Genomic DNA, 18,768 nt, shown 5'->3' on the forward strand with positions numbered 1-18,768 from the left:
AAAACAAACAAATCTGTTAGGGGAAAAAAATTAAAAAAAACCTGCAATACGCTGGTTGCATGTGCACACCCTTAAACTAATGCTTTGTTGAAGCACCTTTTGATTTAATTACAACATTCAGTCTTCTTGGGTACACACCTGACATCAGTTAAAGAGACTCTGATTAACCCCAAATAAAGTTCAGCTGTCCTAGTGGGATTTTCCTGACATTTACTCAGTTGCCTGCTACAGCAAAAGCCATGGTTCACAGAGAGCTTACAAAGCATCAAAGAGATCTCATTGTTGAAAGGTATCAGTCAGGAAAAGGGTACAAAAAATTCCACAGCATTGGATATACCATGGAACACAGTGAAGACAGTCATCAAAAAGTGGAGAAAATATGGGACAACAGTGACATTGCAAAGAACTTGGACATCCCTCCAAAACTGATGAAAAGACAAGACAAAAACTGGTCAGGGAGGATGTCAAGAGACCTACAGCAACACTGAAGGAGCTGCAGGAATTTCTGACCAGCACTGGCTGTGTACTACATGTGACAACAGTCTCCCGTATTCTCCATATGTCTGGACTATGGGGTAGGGTTGCAAGACGGAAGCCTTTCTTACACAGAAAAACATCCATGCCCAGCTAAAATTTGCAAATCGATACATCAAGTCTTCCTAAAGCATCTGGGAAAATGTGTTATGGTCTGATGAGACCAAGGTTGAACTTTTTGACCACAATCCCAAAAGGTACGTTTGGCACAAAAACAACACTTCGCATCACCAAAAGAACACCATCCCCACGGTGAAGCATGATGGTGGCAGTATCATGCTTTAGGGTTGCATTTCTTCAGCTGAACCTGGGGCTTTAGTCAAAGTAGTGGGAATTATGAACAGTTCCAAATACCAGTCACTTTTGGCCCAAAACCTTTAGGCGTCTGCTAGAGCAGAAGATGAAGAGGAATTCCACCTTTCAGCACGACAATGACTCTCAAGCATACATCTAAATCAACAAAGGAATGGCTTCACCAGAAGAAAATTAAAGTTTTAGAATGCCTCAGCCAGATCCCAGACCTAAATCCAATAGAAAATCTGTGGGGTGACTTGAAGAGGGCTGTGCGCAAGAGATGCCCATGCAGTCTGACAGATTGAGTGCTTTTGCAAGGAACAGTGGGCAAATATTGCAAAGTCAAGATGTGCCATGCTGATAGACTCCTACCCAAGAAGACTGAATTCTGTAGTTAAATCAAAAAGTGCTTCAACAAAGTATTAGTTTAAGGGTGTGCACACTTATGCAACCAGCTTATTGTACGTTTTATATTTTTCCCCAAATAGATTTGTTTGTTTTTCAATTGAATTGTACAGGTTATAGGTCACATTAAAAGTGGACAAAGTTTTGAAATGATTTATTGTGGTCTCATTTTTTTTTTTATCACAAAAACCTTGCATTTTAACAGGTGTGTGTACACTTTTTATATCCACTGTATAATTTTCCCTAATTAAATTAGGATAACACAAGATGCGAAAATGTTATTGTTACAGAAATAATAGTTAAGTGATTTATGATGTTTACATCAACATTTACAACTCTGTTTAGTTACTTGTGCTACTGATTTCATTGCTTGACATTTATTAGAAGTGTCCTACTTGTAAGTGCAGCCTCCCACCTTACTTGCATGTATAATCTTCCTATATAATCTGTTATATAATTAATCTGAAGTAGTTGTCTTCATTTGATCTTCAACCTGTGGGTCCACGGATCCGTATCAGATCCGACTCGGCCGCATGTCCAGCATCTGATCCAAACTCAAAGCTCCTCCCCTTACCCATAATGCCCCTGTCTCCTTCCTCCCTTCAGATCTTGTTGGGCACTTGTAAAGTCTGCATCATGGTCTGAGCTCGCTGCTACTGATAGTGTGGTAACTGTTGTTTTTGGGGTTAATTCTCTATCTCCCTAGTTAATATCTCTCTCTTTTCTTCTATCTCCCCTATCGCTTGGTCGCCGGTAAAAAAAAAAAAAACTCTTGCTGTCTCCTCCTTTTCCTCTCTCTTCTGTGGCATGTGTGTGAGTACTTGTGTATGTGCTGGGCCTGCTTTGAGTATGTCAAACACTCCCAAGCCAGGGTTCAGAAAGTGCACAGAGTGTGGCCATAAGCTTTCTCCAGCAAATGTCCACACTCTGTGCATAGTGTGTCTGGGGGCAACCCACTTACAGACCTCCTGCTCCATCTGTACTGGGTTTAATCCCCAGGCATTGAAGGACAGGAGGGATAAGTTGATCCTCAAGGGCCTTCTTCCCTCATCTGGGTCTCAGATACCCACGTCCCTAGCTTCTACTTCTACCTCCTCCCTGGCCTCAGAGACTCAAACTCCCTCTAAGAGGCCCAGTGATGGAGATAAGTCATCCAAGAAAGACAAGCCGAGAAAGCGATCTCCGGATCACCCAGCTCTGACCGGCCCTCCTCCCAAATCAAGGTCAGCTCCAAGACCAGAGTCTCCCCGGAGCCAGAGGAGCCCCGGATCTGGTCACTGATGCGGGGTTCTCCTCACTGCCTTTCCAGGCCGGTGTCGGTCACCTCCTCCTCCTCCCACTCCACCTGGAGCCTTAGTGAAGTGGAGATGGACAGGATGATGTGGAAATTTATCCACACCCAGATTCAGATGGGAGTCTTGCCTGCTCCATCTCCCTCCAGAGCGGGGAGCACGCAGCCCTTTTTCACCCCGATCACTCCTTCTCCAATCTGACCTTTGGTTTCGGAGCCCTTGGATCTGAGGGCTGTCAGGGTCAAGGGCTTGGGACCAATGGTACCTTGTACATCTATGCTGTCTATGACCTTGAACAGGTCAGATCCGACTGGGTTGTATCTGACAAGCTGTCGGAGCCTTAGCCACAGCATTGGATCCGAGGGGTTGGTGTTGGCTCCGAGTGTGTTGGAGCACATCCTTCCTCTCGGTATCTCAGCGCTCGGAGGCCCGGCTCTGTCTCCTCCATCTGGTCAGAGGGTGACAGCTCCTTTTGGCCTTTCTCAAGATGGCCATTTCACTTCGGCTTTTGATGTGGTGGAGAAGGTTCTCTCAATTTCGTCAAGACCCTTGACCATCTTGGACACCGCCCCGACTCCCTCTGTTTCGGGTACAGTTTCAGCCATCCTGCCATCTCAGGAATAGCCTGCCACCATTTTGGCTCAGGAAGCTTCCACTTGAGAGCAGCAAGACATTGGTGAGTCCTCCCCAGAGATCCCCACTGTGGAGATCCCTCGCAAACGTACATGCAAAAGGAGGCACTTTATTCTCCCCACCGGAGTCTCTCACTGAAGACACCGATTTGGAGGAAGGGGAAGGTTCCACCCCAGTCATCCCCTGAGGATGTCTTCTTTGGAGACATCATGGAACTCCTCTGCCAGAGAGGGTGATGGTCTGCCCAGAAACCAACCTCAAACGAATCGATGTTCCTTGAGGCATTTGACGCAGGACCCTCTACTTCCTGGGTGTCCCTGCCTGCAGATCCTTTAGTGGACCTGATAACATCCCGGGAGTGGAAGGAACTGGACATGGTGGAGCCCATCCCCAAGTGCCCGGATAAAGTTTTGAGCCCCCCTTCAGATAGGTCACATTGGAATAAGGGGTCCCTAGTTGATGCCATGGTGGTGGCAGCTGCCACTAGGAAAGAGTTTGCTCAGGGGAGCTCTATGGTTCATCCTCCAGATCGAGAGTCAAGGGTGATGGACCTCTTCAGGAAGTGGGTGTATGCTTCAGTGACTTTTTCTGTAAGAGAGCTGAATTGCATGGCACATGTGATTTGGCTGCAGCAAGACCTAGTGAAGGAGATCACTGAATCGACCCCTGAGACCATGTCGGCAGAGATCATGAAAACGTTTTCTGCTTGTATGGCCACTCTGAAGTCAGTCGCAAATACTTCAATGCGTCTCCTCTCCCATGCTACTGAAGGAGTCGCCAGAGCAGCTGGTACAGACATTGCCATCAGGCGACACACCTTGCTCCAGCTCTGTCAGCTCTTGCAACCTTTTAAAACGTCATTCACCAGTGCCCCGTACGATGGTTCCTCCCTGTTTGGAAAGTCAGTATGAGAGGCATTAGTTCAGAGTGAGAGGGACGGGAAGACTCTGTCTGATATTGGGATCTGCTTCTCTGCCCCGATCATTTCTAGGAATCAGTGAGGGACTAAGAAGATGTGGTTCTGGAAATCTCAGACTTTTCCCTGAGACACTCAGGACTCACTTTCCCCCAGGGGCAGAAGAGGAATATGACAGACGTCACCCTAGAGGCAGAGGGGGTCCAAGAAATTATGGGTCTTGAGAACCCTTCTCAGACAGACCCGCACAGCAGCAGTGAAGGGTTGCCCAACTGCTCGTCTCTGGAGGCAGTCGGAGACTGGTTATCGCTACACCTAACGGAGTGGGAGTCCATCACAACAGATCATTGCGTGTTGCAGATTGTATCCAGAGGTTGAGCAGTTGGGGACTGGTTATCGCTACACCTAACGGAGTGGGAGTCCATCACAACAGATCATTGGGTGTTGCAGATTGTATCCAAAGGTTAAGTCTCATTTCTTGAACCACCCCTGCCACTGAAATACCTCTCTGACATTCCACCCACACACAGAGAAGATGCAGCAGTGGAAATATCACAGCTGCTAGAAAACCGAATCATCCAACATGTCCCCCAAGACCAGTCCAGATTAGGCATTTATTCTAGTTTCGTTTTAGTGCCAAAGAAGATGGGGACCTAAGACCAATTCTGGATCTGTCCACCTTGAAGTGGCCAAGACAAAATTCCAGATGGTCACCCTTCAGTCTGTCCTGCCATTCCTGCAGGAGAATGATTGGATGTGCTCGATCGATCTCCAGGACGCTTAGTATCATATCAAGATGGACAGGCCCTCCTCTGCTTCTGGCTAGGAGGCAATCATTATCAGTTCAGAGCACTCCCCTTTGATCTCACCACATCCCCAAGGTTGTTTACCAAAGTGATGTCAGTAGTAGCGGCTCACCTGAGACTCCAGGGCATTCAGGTATTTCCCTACCTGGACGATTGGCTCCTCACTGCTCCTTCCAGGCATCAACTTTGCCAAGCAAGGGATTCCTTTCTACTACTAGCCCAGAGGTTAGGCATCACCATCAATCTCAGCAAATCATCTCTGGCCCCATTTCAGACCTTAGACTTCATTGTGGCTTGGATAGACACAATTCAGACAAGAGTTTTCCTTACTCCAGACAATACACAGTCTGAAACTACATATTCTTCACATTCTTCAAACTCACTCTCCGACAGCAGAAGTGGTACTACTGGCATTGGGGTCCATAGTGGGCATGGTCAATCTTTTACCCTTGGCATGCCTTCACATGAGAATCCTTCAGTGGGCTGGGCTCTTTCTGTACAATGGCCTCTGTTAACTCTCCCATTGTCTCACCCAGTTTGAATCTCTTGAGAGTGCAGGAACTCTCTTTGGTGGTGTATTCTTTCCCTGGATTTGGTTCAGGGACATCCTTTTCTCCCATCATTTCCCAAGGCCACAGTGACTATGGATGCCTCCCAGCTGGTGGGGGGTGGGGGGCATTGCTCGGGAAGGACAGTTCAAGGCATGTGGTCCCCCTACGAGACCAGTTTGCATATCATGTCCTGGAGATGAAGGCAGTGCATCTTGCATTGCAGGCTCTCCATGCCCATTTTCCCTCAGGAACGATTGTTATACAGACAGACAATATGTTGGTGGTCTCGTACATCACCAAACAGGGGGAAACCAGATCTTATCCCCTTTGTTTCGAGGCCTTGAGAGTGTGAGAATGGTGATCTCCACCGGCTGTTTTCTGGTGACACCACACATTCTGAGACGGTCCAACATTCTAGTGGACAGGCTCAGCAGCTTTATCCTGATGTCTTATGAGTGGTCTCCGAACCCTTCAATAGCAGAACAGATTTTTCACAAGTGGGGTCAGCCTTGCTGCGATCTCTTTGCATCTTTTTCCAACATGAAATGCAGCAAGTTCTTCGCTCTGAATCCCCCTCAAGGGGAAGCCCCCAGAGACACTCTGAATTATCCTTGACTTCCTGGTCTTATGTATGCTTATCCCCCTCTACCATTGATACCAAACTCTCTTCAGAAAGCTGACAGGCTGGGGAGCTTCGTGATCCTCATTGCCCCATTCTGACCTCGCCAAGTCTGGTTTCATTGTCTGTGGTCTCATCTGATGGCTCCACCATGGACGTTGGATCCAGTTCCTGATCTCATTTTTCATCCCTCAGGGATTCCTCATCCAGACCTGGACAGCCTAAAGCTCACTGCTTGGTTGCTCCAGTTCCCATGATTATCAAGACTCCCGGTTTATCTTTTCCCGTCAAACGAATTCTGGTAGTGGCTCATACGTCTTCTACCAGGAAGGTATACTATAGCAAGTGGAAATGTTTTTCTGTATGGGCTTCACAGTGTGCATTGGATAATTTTACTGCTCCAGTTCCTGCGGTGTTGGAGTTCTTGTCAGAGATTTTTCAACAAGGCACCAGTTCGTCCACAGTCAGAGTCAGATGGCTGCAATTTCTAACTTTCATGTGGGGGAGACTATGGCTTCCTTTGCATCTTCAAAGCTTTGCAAGACTTTCCTTAAAGGTACTTTCCTTCTGCGACCTTCGGTGAAGGATCCTACTCCACTATGGGATCTTATCTTAGTGTTTCAGGCTTTAGTATCTCCCTAGAAATTTTTTCTGGTGCATGTGTAAGAGTGTGTGCATAATAAAATGTGAGAATATTAAATGAATGGGTGGCTCAAGCCAGTTTAATTGGCTCCTATAAGTAAGGCTGGCAGCAAATTTGGCTACTTTATTGTAACAGATGGAGAGTTTAGCTTTAAGTGTAATATTTGTAGGCATAAATAAGGCATATAGTAGGGATGGAAGAAGGTACATAAATGCTAGTATTTGCATCACTTGTCCAGTAGTGTTTGGTTTTGCAGAGGGAACAGAGGTTCTGGTGCATTTCTTAATGGTTTGCAATATGTGTTAGTCAAATTTGAGGTTGTCAGCTAGGATGCCTAAAAGTTTTGTTTGGGTTGCAGTTTAATTTTTGTGTTGTTGGATGAGGTTATTGCAAAAGATTGTCTTTCATTTTGGTATTGTTTAGGAGTGAATAGCATGTGTTTCTTTTTTTAGGATTTAAAAGTAGATTTATATCTTTTATCCAAGTTTTAATAGCACGGAAAGAAGTTTGATTGATTTTCTGAAGTGTTTGTAGTGATGGGCCTGCGGGTATAAGGGTTCAGTCATTAGCATATTGAACTATAGCAGCAAGATGGGTAACAATATGTTGTTTGTTTATAAAAATGTAAAATGAGAAGGAGCAGTGATCCATGTGAGATGCTGACAGTGACTGGTAGGAAGGAGGAGAGATTTTGTTTCCATATGACTGCTTGCTGCCAATCAGTCAGATAGCTATGTAATTATGAGAGGGCGGGCTGGATGAAGCCAAGGGAAGAAGATTCAGTAAGAAGATGTTGATGAGCTATGGTGTGAAATGCTTTTGATAAATCTCACCATAGTGAAGATACCAGGTTGCTGTCATTCCTGTACTGGTTTATGATGTTGGTGAAGTTGAAGAAGAGCAGTGGTAGTGCTATAGTGAAGTCTAAAACCATTCTGGGTTTTGAAGAGAAGGTTGTTAAGAGTTAATGTACTGCATAACTTGCAAATAGATGCATTTTTCAAGGATTTTAGATAGAGTGGATAGGCTGGCAGTAGGTCTGTAGCTGGAAAAATATGTTGATGTGCCACCTTTATGGAATGGTATACAGAATTTTTTTTTTCACTTGGATGGGACATATCTGTCAAGATGTAGATCAGCTTATCAGTATGGGTTGGGAGGGTGGCTTAATGGATAAGGTGTTTGCCTTACAAACACAAGGTGCAATGTTTGAGTTTCACAAGGGATAACTGGCTAGGCTTAAAATGGCTCACAGGGGCAGTTAGCGTAGTACTAAACTATGAACCTATGAACTATAAGTATGGATATAAGTAAAGTCTCAGTGTAAGCTGCTTTTTTTAGGTATTCTAATGGAAGTTAGTTAGTAGTTAAAGTGGCTGATTTTAGTTTAAGTAAAAGCTTTCTTATAGTAGAGGTGGAGACTGGATGGACAGAGAATGTGACTAGTTAGGACAAGTTTGAGGGAGAGAGAAAAGTGAATTGTTGTTGCTGTCATTTTTAATCAGAGATAGTACTGCCTGTATAAAAAATAGGAGTTGGTTTGAGATGGTATTGAGTCAGTTATGTTTGAAGAAGAAGAAGGTAGGTATGACAGTTTGGCCAGGATGTGTTAGTTTTTTTAGTGATGACCAATAAAGCCTGGATGATGTGTGTGTGTGTGTGTGCATGTGTGTGTGTGTGTGTGTGTGTGTGTATATATATATATATATATATATATATATATATATGGATTCACTTTATAAGTTCAAAATACTGAAATATCGAATTTCAGTATCTCGAGACTATAAAGCCAAAAAACCAAAACACTGAAACCCCAAAACCACGAAAGTCAAAACAGCGAATGTAAACACACCATAGACCACACAAGACATACACCGACCTCCCCACATTACAACAAACAAAACACACACAAACACAACAATACAAATAAATAAAACTACCCTACATCTAAGCAGGGGGGCAAGCCCCCATGCACCCCCCCAAGTAGGGGGCTGCACCCCCTGCTACTTATAAATACTAACTCCAAGGTCGCACCAAACAGAAAAAGACAGTAAACTCACCACTACACACTCTACAGTCCCCTCACACACACATCACAAATGTACAAACACCACCATTTTCAACAATTACACACTCATACTCTTACCTACATACCCTAACCCACACCTTCAACTTCCGAACACCCACACACTCAAATCCTTGCCCAAAACTTTAAAAAAAATCACTTACCTGAATCTCCAACCATATCCAAATACCAAACTGTAAATCAGACACATAGTACATCCCACGTCACATAGCACACCACCACAACCACAAATTTGACATTTCCAGATTCGCGGTTATGGAGTTTGCTATTTCGGAAGTTCAGCTTTATAGTCTCGAAATACTGAAATTCGATATTTCACAATTATAAAGTGAATCCATCCATATCTATCTATCTATCTATATATATATATATATATATATATATATATATATAAATGTTTCTTATATGTTTATATAGGAGGTTGCTGTTATAGGTTTCTTTGTCCATCTGATGCACTTCTTAGTGATATTTTTGAGATGTTTAAACGTATGAAATGTATTTCATGTTTTGCGTTTATAGGTTCCTAGGTAAGTAGTAGGCTAGCTGCCCATGTGGGCAATTTTAAGCCTAGCTAGTTGCCCTCCCAAGATGAGAACCAAATCTTGTTCCTTGCGTTTGTCAAGTAAACAACTTAACCATTATATCAACCCCCAGCCAGTCTTTCCGGGCTTTGTCTGTTTGAAGGGTGATGTTTTTAGTTTCTTTAGTTAACCATGGGGCAAGATTCAATTTGACTGTTTTTATTTCCATATGGACTAGGCTGTTAAGAACAGACAATATTTAGACTCTTGAAATCCCTCTAAACTCAGCAGAGTATACTGGACCAGAACTGCTTCTAATCTTTTTTCTTTTTTGCCTGGTATTGTATTTGGACTTGGGAAATTCTTTTTTTTCCCTCAAATATTTTTTTTTTATTTTCAATTAAAATAACATTTACATAATATTTTTAAATATCATTTTAAACAACTATATACAATATTTACAATAGCCTGACTTTCAGTTATATACACTGTATGTTATTAAATGTAGAATTAACAGATCAGTTATCAGAGATACAATAGTGATTACTGCAGAGTGTCCAATAAATATATAACTTTCTTCCAAGGATTATTTATCAATGGCCTGGGATAGATTTGTAGTTCTTTGATTTTTATTTCCATCAATGCAGTTGTCTTCGGTAAAGTGTAGAATTCTTCCAAGGTCAGGGGTGTATTTGAATTCCACCTTCTGGTTACACATTTCCTAGATATAGCAGGTATTGTCCATTCAGGTAGGGACCTTCATTTACATTTAGTGTTGTCAATACTTTAGTTAAGGTAAAGGATTCATTAAATAAAGCTTGTAAAAAATATTGAGTCCATTCCAATATGATTTAATTTAACACCATTCATAAAAAATATAAATCCAGTCTGCTTTATTTGACTTTTAACACCTCCAGCAAAAAACATTTTTAGTAGTATTGATCTTTTTAATTCTCTCTGGTGTTAAAAATGCTCTATGTAAGTATTTCCGGTTAAATATTTTCCAGTACTCTGTGTTAGAGGTGTAATTAACTGATAGTAAGATGTTACTTTTAATTTCTTCTGTTAACTGCAATGACTGACCTTTTGTTAAGAACTGCCAGTGTGATGGTTTGGGAATTGTTTTATATGTTATTAACTCTTTATATAGATTTGAAATGGAGTTTTTCTTTTCACAACTATTATATATAAATTCATACAGAAAACTTATTAGATTTGGAATATCTTTAAATGAGGAATTATTAATTAATCTGCATAAATCTTGAGTGTACGTTAGAATGCTTTGTAAGGTTAACCAGTCATGTGTTGGAATGTTGTAAGCAGTTTTTATCATATATGTGTATATATATATATATATCTAAAACATCTAATTTATTTACACATTGAAACCAGCATAAGAATCCATTTTGTTCCCTGGAGGTTATTGTTTCCCCTATATATTTTGTGAGGAAAGTTCTTAGTGATGGTAAATGGGGTTTAAAGGTCAAACCAAAGTTTTAGATCTATATTTGTATTGATAAGTTTCCAAAAGGAATTGATGTAATGATTAATCAGTGTTGTTTTAGAAGGTTTTGTTATATTATATTATATACCTATGCATAGTATGTACCAGGGTTTGTTTGATTTGTCTATTAAAATTTTTTTTAACAGATTAAATTCATTTGTTAAAATAGCCATTGTTAATTCTTTCCAGTTGGCAAAATAATTTGGGTTTATCCAGTCTGTTGTAGTTTTAAGCACAGATGCTTTTATATATGTTTCTATTTCTGGGAAGTTCAATCCTCCTTGTTTCCAGGGTCTAATGTGATGAGTTAGAGCTACAGTATTCTTTTTGGGATACCATAAAAATTTTTATTAAACATGGGTTTATTTCTTTAAGACTGCATCTTCCAGGAATTAACTGTATTGCTAATGCTACGTATAGTATTTTTGGCAATAAGACCATCTTTATTAATTGCAATCTGTTCTTCAAAGTTAATATAATTTTGTTCCACTTTTCTGTATATATATATATATATATATATATATATATATTTTTTTATTGTTTCAATAATGTTTTTATAATTTATTAATATTGTTTCATTTATATTTTTGCATAACACTATTCCTAAATAATTTAGCGTAAGTTCTTGTTTTCCTATGATGGATTTATCTATAACTTGTAGGTCTTTTTTCTTATTTAAAAATAGAAATTTTGATTTTGATCTATTAAAGTGTAGACCTGAAATCTTATAAAATGTCTTCATTACTTCTTCTAGCTCTCTTAATGACTCTCTGGAGTTTGATAGGGTTAATAAAATATCATCAGCAAAAAGCATTATTTTAGATATGTACTGGTCGTAGACTTCTATTCCTTTTATTCTTGGGTTATTGTGTATTATTTCTGCAAGTATTTCTATAGCCAAAGCAAATAAAATAGGAGAAAGGGGGCATCCTTGTTTAGTACCTTTCGTTATATGAATAGATTTTGAGGTGAAAGGACCTAATTTAATGTAGGCTAAGTTATTAATATATATGTTTTTTAGTAATGAGATGAAGAGAGGAGGAAATTCAAATAATGTTAAAGTTTTAAATAGATATTCCCAGTTGAGGGAATCAAAGGCTTTTTCTATGTCTAATGCGATTACAAGTGTGTCTCTATCTTCTTTATTCACATAATCTATAAGAGTAGGTATCCTTTTAATATTATCTTGTGTGTGCCTGTTTTATAAAAATCCAGTTTGATCATTATTAATTGCCTTTGAAAGTGGGATTTTCATACTGTTAGCTAGGATTGACATGAATATTTTGTAATCATTATTCAGTAATGATATAGCTCTGTATGAGGTGCAAAGGTCTGATGGTTTATTATCTTTTAGAATTGGTGTTATGAGAGAATATTTTCCATGAGGGTGATATTTTTGCTTTTGACTGGACTTCTAGCAAAGTTTTATGAAAAAGGGAGATTACTGTTGAAGGGAAGAGTTTGTAAATTTCCATAATTATACCATCTGTCCTTGGAGCTTTGTTAGATTTACTTTATTTTATCTTGTCAACAATTTCTTTGTAGGATGTAGGTTTTTGTAGGTCTAGTTTTAAGTTTTTCGGATTTTTTTTTATATTGATAAGGTTTGTATCTAAGTTTATTTGGTTGGTATCTAAATCTTCTTTTTTGAAGTGTTCTATATAATGGAACCAAAATGCTTTAATGATGTCTCCTCTATCTGATACTTTTTCCCTTTCTTTTCATGATATATACTACTAATGTTATTTGCTTTAGACTGTATTTCAGTTCTTCTAGATAAGTTATGTAGATATCTGGGAGAGGTGGCTATTGAGTTTATTTTTAATTTTTCCAAGGCTAGACAAGTTTTGTGTGTTAGAATTTCATTATATTTTTTATTTAATTCCTCTATTTCTTTTTTGACTTCTGAACAATTCTGATTTTTTTTTAGATGTCGTTGTCAAGAGTCTGGTTTGCAAATCTAATGATTCAGATTCCCACTCTCTAACTTTTTTTTTTTGTACCAGCTAAGGGTCTTACCAAATAAGTAATCTTTTAATGAGTCCCGAACCATGACTCTACTGATTTCTGTTGTATTATTAATTTCAAGAAATAATTATAGTTCTGACAACATCCAGGGTCAGAATTCTTTAATTTTCGTGATATATGATGGAATTCTAGTTGAGAGGATTAAAGGTTTAAACTCCATTTGGAGCTTCATTATCAGAGAGTCATGATCTGAGAAGGGGCATGGAACTATTGAGAAGTTGAGGATTTGTGTTTATAAATCTTGAACTACGAATAATTTGTCTATTCTGGTTTGTGTTCCAAATCTATTGTCTTGATGGGAAAATAATAAGGATTTATCACCTTTTACTTTAAAAGTGTCTATTAAATAAAATTAATCAATCCATTTTTTAAGGATTTTGAAATAGTTGCTATGCGAAAAGACTTCTTGGTGGTTTCAGAAGCTTTTAAGGTACAATTAAAGTCTCCTCCCAGTATAAGATTTCCTTTATAATTGTTGGAAATAAAATCTAGGTGTTTTTTTTTAACCGTTCCTGCTCCAGTTTCTGGGAACCAATATAGATTAGCTAAGGTCCATATTCTGTTATTAAATTTAATTGTAACAAATGCTAGTAAACCTTCTTTGTCTTCATATTTATAAATAACATTTGGAGTGATTATGTTTTTCTTCCAGAGAATTGATACTCCTTTTGTCTTTGTTTTATAGGAGGATTGAGCTAAGACTGTGTAGTCCTTAGGGTTCCAAATAAAGCTATCATTAGTCTTAAAATGCACTTCCTGGAGAAATACTACTTGTTCCTTATTTAGATTTAAATATTTTAGTAAGTTTGATCTTTTATTTGCATTATTTAAGCCATTAGTATTTAATGATAAGAATGTTAAATCCATTTTAAGTTATTGTTGGAAGAAACTTTTTGCTTCTTTTTTTATTTTGATTATAGTAGTTAAACCATATTCTCTGATAACATTTGATGTTATTTTATGTGTGTAAACTTGGGAGTATAATTTAATGTTTTTTTCTTCTTTAAATAAGTAGGGTCAAATTCTGGTCAGGCTTTTAAAAAGTACTTCTATAAAACATTAATTCTAAAGTATCAAATACAAGTAAATATGAATTTCCCATTAAATATGGAATAAAAGTAATTCCTAATCCAGGAGATAAAGATAGATCTATTGGATTATCACTCATACCGTTAACTAACAATATCAACTGAGCTCCATATGTTAAATTATTATATGGAGACTTTTCTTAAAGAGATATGACATTCTATATTATTCTGTTATTCTATATTATTTTATATATCAGGATTGAATGTTTGTAGTGTAAACAATTATTAAGTTGACTTAGAAAATATCCAATGTTTAGTTACCCTTAAGAGATCCCAAACATGTCAGATATGTCATTTTGGATAAATTAAATGCAACAGAGGAGCATACTCCAAATAAGCCAACAACAAATAGATTATTACTAAAATAATTTGACTAAAAGGACTCTACAGGAGACAATGAGTGATTACCAATGAAATATGAATTTACTGTAGGTGTACTGTCTTCCTATACTTTCCCACTCTTCAGCTCACCAACTTCAACTTACACTTATGAAAAGACATGGCTAATCAGTGGTATCTTGACTCTGAGTAGAGGTGCCCTACATTCTAGTGTGCAGTGCTTTTACGTATTCATAGGTTTACAAAGCAGAGTCTAAGAATGAACTATGATCACCCTGACAATTCCCATCCTGCATAGGGCACTTCCTGCTTCCAGAATGGGTAATCACATCAGGTCTAGAATGAATGTGAAGGTACCTATATGGTAATCAAGACTTACCTTAGGTAAGTATTAATCAAATATTATTTAGAGCATCTTGGAGAGTTCTCGGGGCAGTTAGAATACTCTTGAGTCTCTCCTTCCTTGACCAAAAACAGAGATTTCCCTTCCCTTTCTTTCTCTTGTTTTAAATCAGTACTAATAAAATAAATTCAGCAAACAGAGGTAAACAGAAATAACATTCAGTAGTCCATCTTGTATATGACTCGCAATCCATTAAACAAGTCAGTGACTAATATCACTTTAGTAAACATTATAAAGACAAATTAAAAATAATTTCGTAGCTCTTTAAATTTTCTGATAATGCAAAAAGTTAACAATAAGCTATTTTAACTAAAAGTATAAAGCATGTAATTTTTTCCTTGCACATATACATTTCTACTTATATTGTAGTGTCAATAGCTGTCTTTGAAATCTGTACAATACTTCACTTCTTCATATCATTCCTTTTTCAATTTAATTTTTGTTTTGTCAAAATGGCAACAATATTTCAAGGGCACAATTAATATTTAGACCGATATTTCAAATAAATAACTTGTCAGTTGCCAGTTGAGTTTCCAGGAATATGTAGTCCAATGTGAGTAATTGAGTCCACTTTTCCTGATAAACATATGTCACAATTCATTAATCTAAGCAGAGTCTAACATCTGTCTAATAATCATTATAAAGACAAAGAATAGTAATTTCCTAGCTCTTCAAACCTTCTGATATCGCAAAATGTTGACAGTAAGCTATTTTAATTGGAAGACTAAAACATTTCAATACTTCCTTGTGAATATACATTTTTACTTTTACTGTAGTGTCAAGAACTGTCTTTGAAATGTATGCATTACTTCACTTCTTTCAAGTCATTCATTTTACAGTTCACATTATATTTTGTCAAAATGTCAGTAGCATTTCAAGGGCACAAGGGCTCTCTCTAAAGCTAAAAACACAGCATCAATGGGACTGGATGGTGTCCCCGGCTGTGTGCTACACGAGCTAAATGAGGAATTAAACCCGCACATAAGGCAGCTGTTTAATCTCAGCCTTACCACAGGATACGTGCCCAAGGAGTGGCGTACGGCAACTGTGGTCCCACTCCACAAAGGCGGCGCCTCTACGGACCCTGGTAATTACCGCCCCATAAGCTTAACAAGTCTAGTCTGCAAAGCTATGGAGAGGATCATAATGGAGCTCATAAACAAAGATATAGGGACTTGCAGACATTGGACCCGACCCAGTTTGGCTTTGTCAAGGGAAGAGCATGCCTTTTGAACTTGGTCGTCTTCTTGAAACAGTCACCAAGGCCATTGATGAGGAAAGGCAGTCCATACAGCCTACCTTGACCTTGCAAAGGCTTTCGACACAATACCCACTCGGGTATTGTAGAAAAACTTACCAGCTTAAATGTAAACCCATATGTCACAAGATGGGTTGCAAACTGGCTTAAGGACAGAACCCACAGGGTTAGAGTTGCTGACGCTATGTCAGACTCCAAGCCGGTCACAAGTGGTGTCCCACAGGGCTCGGTCCTTGACCCCTATTGCTTGGCATCTACTTCTCAGAAGTACAGGCCAACATGGGAGGACTTTGGCTGACAAAGTTTGCAGACGACTGCAAACTGGGCGCCATAGTGGAAAGTGCATCAGACACGGATATCCTTCAGAAGGGACTCACGTAAACAGATAGCTGGTGCCAGAGCCATGGCCTGAAGTTAAACGCCAAAAAATGTATAGTCATACCCTTCGGGAAAAACAAGGTAACCCCAAGCTACCATATAGGTGGCAATCCACTAAGCACAGAAGAGGTTATCAGGGACCTGGGGACCCAGGTTGACAGTGGCCTTTCTTTGACACTCACGTTGCTAAAGTGGTTAGAAAGACCTTCTACATTGCCCACCTGATCATGAAGGTATTCACATCCAGATCTAGTGAGGTCATTGTTCCCCTGTACTCTTCACTTATCAGACCAGTGATCGAGTACAATGCCCCATTCGGGATGTATCTCACCCGACATCTGCAGCAATTGGAGAGACCCCAAAAGTTCCTCACCAAAAGGATAAAGGGACTCCAAAATCTGTCATATGCTGCCAGATTGAAGAAACTCCAGCTCTATTCAGTCGCATACCGTCTGCTCAGAGGTGACATGTGCCTGACATACAAGGCCATGTCCAACCCGAATTAATGGACATGCTCCACCTCAAAAATCCAAATCCACCAAAACCACTAGAGCAAGCGACTTAAACCTTAGCACGGATATAAATAGGACGTGCTGGAGGGATAGATTTATCACTCAGATACTCCCTATGCTGTGGAATAAAATCCCGGTCCATGTGAGGTAGAGCACCTCGCTGACTCTGTTCAAGAGAAATCTAGACCTCTGGATGGGAGATCGTAGGTTTACCCCGGGAATCATCTCTGTGTCACTGCTGGACAGAGGCACAACAAACTAATGGGCACAGTATTTTTTTATATAAGGGGTGGCAGAGTATAAACCTATGAACCTATGAACCTATTTAATATTTAAACTGATATTTTAAATGAACAGCTATCCGTTGCCAAGTGAGTTTGTACAAATTGTGAGGTTGCAAAATTGTGAAGTTGTACAAATTGTGAGGTTGCAAAAAGTAATATGTATCTTTTCATGTGCTCTAGAGACTGTCAGTTTCAAGTAACTTATAAAATGTAACTTTTACATTGCAAGACAGCTTGTGGAATCAGCATGTTAAAATGAGTAATACTTTTTAATCAAGCAGCTACATTTCAGTGCACATGTAGTTTGGGAACATTTTAGTTGTGTTTCCGGAATATGTAATCCTATGAGGATAAATCATAAAATATATACAGTAGTCCTATTATGTATTTATTTTATCTTGTTTATGTTGTTTTTCATTTTAGTAACAAAACATTACTTTTTATTATTATTTGTTATCTGTGAGGCTAAATGCACTTAGCAGATTCACAGTGTCCTTAGAAACTGCAGCAATTGTTTACTGTTTCTATGGCAACACAAATAGAATGTTAAGAAAGCTTCACTTCTCTTAACCAACAGTACATTTTCCCTCCTTTTTTATGTATTTGTTAATACAAAAAGGAAATAATTCAAAGGACATATGTACATGAATGGAACATTTCAGAGTTAATCACGAACATGCCACCAATCCCAACAAGCATAACACTGACTATCATTAATCTAATAAATATTGTAATAACAATTAATTAAGTTCACTATTCCAATTAGTCTACCTTAAAACTAGATTATTTTAGACTATTATTTATCTATGTATAGCTAGTGAGATATTAAATATATACAGACTATATTATAACTAGGAGAGAATTTAGAAAGGGAGACAATGCAGTTAAAATAAATAATGAGAAAAGAGAGAAGAGAGAAAGAAAAGAGAACATTAAGAGAAAATACACATATACTATGTATGTTGATTTACAGTATAAATATTTTATGTGCTATATGACCCTCCTTCTGTGAAAGAAAAGTACCCTTTTTTACATACCTGAGGTAATGTGAAAACTCTCATGTGTCATCTATTTTCAAAAAATATAGATAAAGATTCCAGTAGTTAGTTACCTTTGTTTTAAAATTCCAAGCAGTAAAATTGGTCCTTTAAAGTAATGTTAAAACAATTCATATTATAGTAGATGCTTTGAGAGAGTTGGCTGTAACAGTATCAGTCATTTGCTTCTTCTTTTTGACATCTGTCCAGACATTTGTTTCTTTTGTTCTCTTGAGAGAATGTGACATTAAGTCCATATCTTCTGGTAAATTAATCACATTATTAGTTTTAATAAATGAAGAGGCTTCCTCTAAGTCAATAAAAGTCCTCATCTCATTGGCATACAGTATTTTTATCTTAGCTGGATATGCAAGTTGTGCCTTGATGTTATTTTGTTTCAGAAACTTTATCATTGGCCACACTTTTTTCCTTTGTTCGATTATTCTAGATGAATAGTCATTATCAAATCTTATCAGGCTCTGTTTATATTTTAGAGGTACCTTCCCCCAAGCAGATCTTAAAATCAGTTCCTTATCCAAAGGAAGGTCCTTCTTTTAAATTTAAAAAGTCTGAGATCCAGCTTGATAAGAAGGAAGTAATATCCTCACCTTCTGTGTTTTCAGGTAATCCGAAAATC

General features: G+C 38.6%; 1 protein-coding gene across 2 annotated transcripts in view; it reads left to right on the forward strand.

Moving 5' to 3' along the window:
- The window catches only part of ARFGEF1 (ADP ribosylation factor guanine nucleotide exchange factor 1), a 4,299,619-nt gene that overhangs the window by 2,794,135 nt on the left and 1,486,716 nt on the right, over positions 1-18,768 (forward strand). The window lies entirely within an intron of this gene.

This window comes from Protopterus annectens, chromosome 3.part1 (assembly GCF_019279795.1).
Source record: "Protopterus annectens isolate FY-2018-M chromosome 3.part1, PAN1.0, whole genome shotgun sequence".
NCBI classification, from domain to species: Eukaryota; Metazoa; Chordata; order Ceratodontiformes; family Protopteridae; genus Protopterus; species Protopterus annectens.